Source organism: Nansenia antarctica, assembly GCF_963989245.1.
Source record: "Nansenia antarctica genome assembly, chromosome: 15".
NCBI lineage: Eukaryota > Metazoa > Chordata > Actinopteri > Argentiniformes > Microstomatidae > Nansenia > Nansenia antarctica.
This window is the reverse complement of record NC_137685.1, coordinates 7,146,655-7,154,188: the sequence shown is the minus strand read 5'-3', so window position 1 is coordinate 7,154,188 and position 7,534 is coordinate 7,146,655.

Genomic DNA, 7,534 nt, shown 5'->3' with positions numbered 1-7,534 from the left:
GAGCCTCCCCTGATCTCCTACAGCAGAGGCTCATTACAGCTCATTGCCAACACACTGACAGCTCCTCTGGAGAGGGAGAGAGAGGGATGGAGGGAGGGATGGAGGGAGGGAGAGGGAGGGAGGGAGGGAGGGAGGGAGGAAGCAGGGCACCAGGTTTGATCTGTTATGTCAGCCAGAAACCAACCGTTTTTTTTCTGAGTGCTCACACACACACACACACACTTTGATAATAGGAAGGCTTTGTTGTTATGGAGAGGGAAACATTCCATTAGTGCTTCACCGCCTGACCTCTACCTCAACACCGCCTGACCTCTACCTCAACACAGCCTGACCTCTACCTCAACACAGCCTGACCTCTACCTCAACACAGCCTGACCTCTACCTCCTCAACACAGCCTGACCTCTACCTCCTCAACACAGCCTGACCTCTACCCTCAACACAGCCTGACCTCTACCTCAACACAGCCTGACCTCTACCCTCAACACAGCCTGACCTCTACCCTCAACACAGCCTGACCTCTACCTCAACACAGCCTGACCTCTCTACCTCAACACAGCCTGACCTCTACCTCAACACAGCCTGACCTCTACCTCAACAACAGCCTGACCTCTACCTCAACACCGCCTGACCTCTACCTCAACACAGCCTGACCTCTACCCTCAACACAGCCTGACCTCTACCCTCAACACCGCCTGACCTCTACCTCAACACAGCCTGACCTCTACCTCAACACAGTCCTGACCTCTACCTCAACACAGTCCTGACCTCTACCTCAACACAGCCTGACCTCTACCTCAACACAGCCTGACCTCTACCTCAACACAGCCCGACCTCTACCTCAACACCGCCTGACCTCTACCTCAGCACAGCCTGACCTCTACCTCAACACAGCCCGACCTCTCTACCTCAACACAGCCTGACCTCTACCTCAACACAGCCTGACCTCTACCTCAACACAGCCTGACCTCTACCTCAACACAGCCTGACCTCTACCTCAACACAGCCTGACCTCTACCTCAACACAGCCTGACCTCTACCTCTCAACACCGCCTGACCTCTACCTCCTCAACACCGCCTGACCTCTACCTCAACACAGCCTGACCTCTACCTCATCACAGCCTGACCTCTACCTCCTCAACACCGCCTGACCTCTACCTCAACACACAGCCTGACCTCTACCTCAACACAGCCTGACCTCTACCTCAACACAGCCTGACCTCTACCTCCTCAACACAGCCTGACCTCTACCTCAACTCAGCCTGACCTCTACCCTCAACACAGCCTGACCTCTACCCTCAACACCGCCTGACCTCTACCTCAACACAGCCTGACCTCTAACCTCAACACAGCCTGACCTCTACCTCAACACAGCCTGACCTCTACCTCAACACAGCCTGACCTCTACCTCCTCAACACAGCCTGACCTCTACCTCCTCAACACAGCCTGACCTCTACCTCAACACAGCCTGACCTCTACCTCAACACAGCCTGACCTCTACCTCAACACAGCCTGACCTCTACCTCAACACAGCCTGACCTCTACCTCCTCAACACCGCCTGACCTCTACCTCATCACCGCCTGACCTCTACCTCAACACAGCCTGACCTCTACCTCAACACAGCCTGACCTCTACCCTCAACACAGCCTGACCTCTACCTCCTCAACACAGCCTGACCTCTACCTCCTCAACACAGCCTGACCTCTACCTCAACACAGCCTGACCTCTACCTCCTCAACACAGCCTGACCTCTACCTCAACACAGCCTGACCTCTACCTCAACACAGCCTGACCTCTACCTCCTCAACACAGCCTGACCTCTACCTCAACACCGCCTGACCTCTACCTCATCACCGCCTGACCTCTACCTCAACACCGCCTGACCTCTACCTCAACACAGCCTGACCTCTACCTCAACAACGCCTGACCTCTACCTCATCACCGCCCGACCTCTACCTCAACACAGCCTGACCTCTACCTCAACACAGCCTGACCTCTACCTCAACACAGCCTGACCTCTACCTCAACACAGCCTGACCTCTACCTCAACACAGCCTGACCTCTACCCTCAACACAGCCTGACCTCTACCTCCTCAACACAGCCTGACCTCTACCCTCAACACCGCCTGACCTCTACCTCAACACAGCCTGACCTCTACCTCAACACAGCCTGACCTCTACCTCAACACAGCCTGACCTCTACCTCAACACAGCCTGACCTCTACCTCAACACTCAGTCTGACCTCTACCTCAACACAGCCTGACCTCTACCTCAACACAGCCTGACCTCTACCTCAACACTCAGTCTGACCTCTACCTCATCACAGCCTGACCTCTACCTCAACACAGCCTGACCTCTACCTCAACACAGCCTGACCTCTACCTCAACACCGCCTGACCTCTACCCTCAACACCGCCTGACCTCTACCCTCAACACCGCCTGACCTCTACCCTCAACACCGCCTGACCTCTACCTCAACACCGCCCGACCTCTACCCTCAACACCGCCTGACCTCTACCTCAACACCGCCTGACCTCTACCTCAACACAGCCTGACCTCTACCTCAACACAGCCCGACCTCTACCTCAACACAGCCTGACCTCTACCCTCAACACAGCCTGACCTCTACCCTCAACACAGCCTGACCTCTACCCTCAACACAGCCTGACCTCTACCCTCAACACAGCCTGACCTCTACCTCAACACAGCCTGACCTCTACCTCCTCAACACAGCCTGATCTCTACCTCAACACAGTCCTGACCTCTACCTCAACACAGCCTGACCTCTCTACCTCAACACAGCCTGACCTCTACCTCAACTCAGCCTGACCTCTACCTCATCACCGCCTGGCCTCTCTACCTCAACACAGCCTGACCTCTACCTCAACACAGCCTGACCTCTACCTCAACACCGCCTGACCTCTACCTCAACACAGCCTGACCTCTACCTCAACACAGCCTGACCTCTACCTCCTCAACACCGCCTGACCTCTACCCTCAACACAGCCTGACCTCTACCCTCAACACCGCCTGACCTCTACCCTCAACACAGCCTGACCTCTACCTCAACACAGCCTGATCTCTACCTCGACACCGCCTGACCTCTACCTCAACACAGCCTGACCTCTACCTCAACACAGCCTGACCTCTACCTCCTCAACACAGCCTGACCTCTACCTCAACACAGCCCTGACCTCTCCCTCATCACCGCACTGGCCTACAGCTGAACACTGGACACTGAACACTGAACCTGGCCTCTACAGGTAGAGGCTGTGCAGACAGGTGCAGTGACAGACAGCCAACGCCTTCCCAACACAACCGGGTCCTGGCACCGGTCCAACAGCCTCCTAAACCAAACAAAAGACCGATGCAGCAACCTCCCACCACATCACCCCACCCCTGCTTATAGCATAAACACGGTTATTACAATGTTATTACGATGATAACACAAGGATAATACAGGGCAGAGGACAGCTGATCTGAGCTGACAGCTTCACAATTTTCACACACAGCTTCACACACACGCGCACACACACACACGCACACACACACACACACACACACGCCAGGTATGCAAACTAAGCTCAATCATGAGATGGCGATTATCCACCAGTCCAATCCAGACGCACGCTCACAGATCAGATCAGGCTGTCGGAAGCAGAAATGCTGATGACCCCCGGGGGGGGGGGGCGTGGGGGGGGGAGTGGACCTCAGCCGGGCCAGCTGCAGGGATCGGGTCAGCACCGTTCCCATCCTGTCCTCACATCCACACCAGGACCAGCTGCCTCCCAGCAGAACCCTCTACTGGCCAGAACACTCTACTGGGTCTGAAACTTGTCTACTGGTCAGAACCATGTGGAGAACGGGAGAACAACACAGATGTTGTGACAGGCAGGTCATACTGCTAACACAGAGCGTGGGATAGGATGGGATGGGGAGGGGAGGAGAGAAGAGAGGGGAAAAGAGGGGAAGAGAAGAGAGGTGAAGAGAGGGGAAGAGAAGAGAAGAGGAGAGAGGAAGAGACTTTATGGTTATCCGTGGGTAACCACAGCACCAATGGTGAGTAGGAGGGGCCAGCCAGGGCAAACACGAGTTGAGTCACGTACGTCTGCTTCAACAACAAGCACCATGGTTCTCAGTCATCATCACATAACAGATACAGAATAATCTGAATAATATGATTATAACATGTCTCAACACCAACCTATATAATGCAAATGTCAGGCCTGTGTGTGTGCCAAGAATTCAAGTTTGATGCATTACGCATGCAATAAAACACTTTCACCAGAGAGCAAGAGCCTTTTATTACACACCCCTCAGCGGAGTTCGGCCTGTGTAATAAACACATCCCCAAAAACGTCCTGGCTGGTTTAAACTTTAAACAGAGGATTTAAAACTAAAATTTAAAAAACAAAAACACATGGGTGATCCAGAGGTAGGAGTCAGACCTCAGGGGAGAGGGTCTGAACATCGAGGGGTGTGACGGTACCGCAGTCTGGACCTGGAGGTTCTACATTCTCCCCAGAAGTTCCGATATTGCCCCCCCCCCCTCCCCTCTCCCAGGCTGGACGATGGAGGGGACTGTTTTATCTGGATGATGACCTTCTCAACATGGATCTATTTATGGAGACGTTCCTTTAACCATACCCATGAACCCGGTGACACACACACACACACACACACACACACACACACACAGGAGTGACTGCTACATCACAGCCGAACCAACTCGTTTATCAGCATTGCAGTTCAGGCAAGTAATTAATGGGATGATATTCCCACTCTCTCGATGACACACACACACTCACACACCCAGACCCACAGCCACACACACAGACACACACAGAGACACACACAGACACAGACACAAACACACACACACACACACACACACACACACACACAGACACAGACACACAGACACAAACACACCCACATACACACACACACAGACACACACACAGACACACACACACACACCCACACCCACACACACACACACACACACCCACACACCCACAGACACACACACACACACACACACACACACACAGACACAGACACACACACACACACACACACAGACACACACACACACACACACACACACACACACACACACACACACACACACACACACACACAGTCTCAAGTGGTAGCTAAAGAAGTGGATGTGTGTGTGGAGGGTAGCTACCTTTCCGCCTTCCATCGTCGCAAATGTCGTCTAGTGGAAGTTGTGGCTGGAGATGTTGAAGTTGTAATAAAGTTGTTACAATGTATCAAGGGTGTGTATCGCTTCCTCGGGTCTAGCTGCTTAAACGACGTCCGATCTCATCGCTGTTCGTTGTTGCTTCCTGATGAAAACGAGATTAAACACACAGTATCTTGGATACTCTTTCTTTCTTTGTTAACTTCTTCTGAATAACTCTTGGTCCACAGAAGTGTCCACAGTTCATCCTGTTATTTCCTCCTCCTGGTGGGTGGGTATAGCTTTTGTTGAGATCTCAAATCTCAAACTCTTCGACTTTGTCATCCAAAAGTTCTCCAAAGTTGTCTTTCTAGTTAAGCCAGATCTGCTAAAGTCTCTCTGTCGTCGCTCTTTGGGGAAATCAGCCGGTGAATATATGTACCTCGGCCCCGTGCCGTGATTGGCTGACGCAAGAACCCTAGAGGTGTGTGAGGAGGCACGTTTCGATCCCGGCGTTCCTATTGGCTCAAACCGGCACCCATAGACTATCCCGGCATTCCTATTGGCTCAGACCGGCACCCATAGACATGACGAAAAGAATATGACGCTTACGTGCAGTAAGTCCCGCATCTGGTGTCAGCCCCCCCCAGCCTCTCACCGCATCGATCACCCTGCTTATAAATGCGTTCATTCATCGATCACGTACATCTGGCATTACTGCTGTCCATCAGGGCGTCAGTGAATACATGTGATAGGATGTTGGGTTGTTTTTAGATGGGAAATGAAAGAGCAGACCTACCTATCTCTATCTATATATATAGATATATAGAGATATATATCTCTATATATATCTCTATATATCTATATATATAGATAGAGATAGGTATATATATATATATATATATATATATATATATATATATATATATATATATATATATAGAGAGAGAGAGAGAGAGAGAGAGAGAGAGAGATAGAGAGAGAGAGAGAGAGAGAGAGAGAGAGAGAGAGATATAGAGATAGAGAGATAGAGAGATGGATAGATAGATAGATAGATAGATAGATCTATCTATCTATCTATCTATCTATCTATCTATCTATCCATCTCTCTATCTCTCTATCTCTATCTCTCTATCTCTCTCTCTCTATCTCTCTCTTTATCTCTCTCTCTCTATATCTATCTATCTCTCTATCTAACTATCTATCTATCTCTCTATCTCTCTATCTCTCTATCTCTCTATCTATGTATCTATCTATCTATCTATCTATCTATCTATCCATCTATCCATGTATCCATGTATCCTTCCATCCACATTTGCACACAGTTGCATCATCTTCATCAACTGCTGATGAATAGAATCATTCAGCTGTATGTCTGTCCATCGCTAGGCTACCTTATATTCCATTTAGCTGACGCTTTTATCCAAAGCAACTTATATTGCAGTGAGTACATACATTTGTCAATATTATGGTCCCGCTGGGAATCAAACCCACAACCGCTATGTTAGCACCACGCTCTACCAACTGAGCCACAGAGGACCACATGAACATTAGCCATTCCAATTACTGCTCCACCACAGAACATTTAATGTTAGCATATAGCATGTTCTTAATGAGGCAGTTCATCCATGATGATGATGATGATGATGAATGAGTGAGTCATGTAGGCCAGGTTGTAGTTAGAGGATCTTCTCCAATCACAGTAGGATACAGGGGGTACAATGCAGCGTGCCATGCTTAGGGCAAGCTGGTCTACGTGTCCTTTAGCTGGTCCTGCATGTCCTGTAGCTGTTATAGCCTTGTTATCCTGCTATTAGAGCACCAGAGAACATGAAGGCTTTCTCTGACAGCGATCTCTGTCCATGTGGTTCAGCATCTGTCTGACCTCTGACCCCCCTGGCCAAGCTGGTCATGTGACAAGGGGTACCCTCCATGCTCTGAACCATACATACATCAGATGATGATTGTTATTAGAGGGGCGTGAAAAAACAAATATTTTCCGGCAAATAAACGTAAGTGCGTACTACCTTTTGTCTGAGATGGTGGGGAGGGTGTCCGGTCTGGATTTCTGGATTTTTGGGGGGGGAAATTAGGAAAATAATCAGGAGGACCAGAGAGGAAAGTGGACGTGTTTGTACAGCGCAAATGAAAGAGGCGGGAACAAGGATGCAAAAAAAAATGATACAAACGTCGACCAATTTTTGTTTCATCCATCTCCCTTTGAAACGCTGGGAAAACAATAACAGACGAAGCCTGGGACAAAGGCCGGTGTGTGTGGTGCGTGTAGGGTTAGGGTTGGGGTTAGGGTTAGGGGCCTCTGGCCTCAACAGGACACAAACACACAC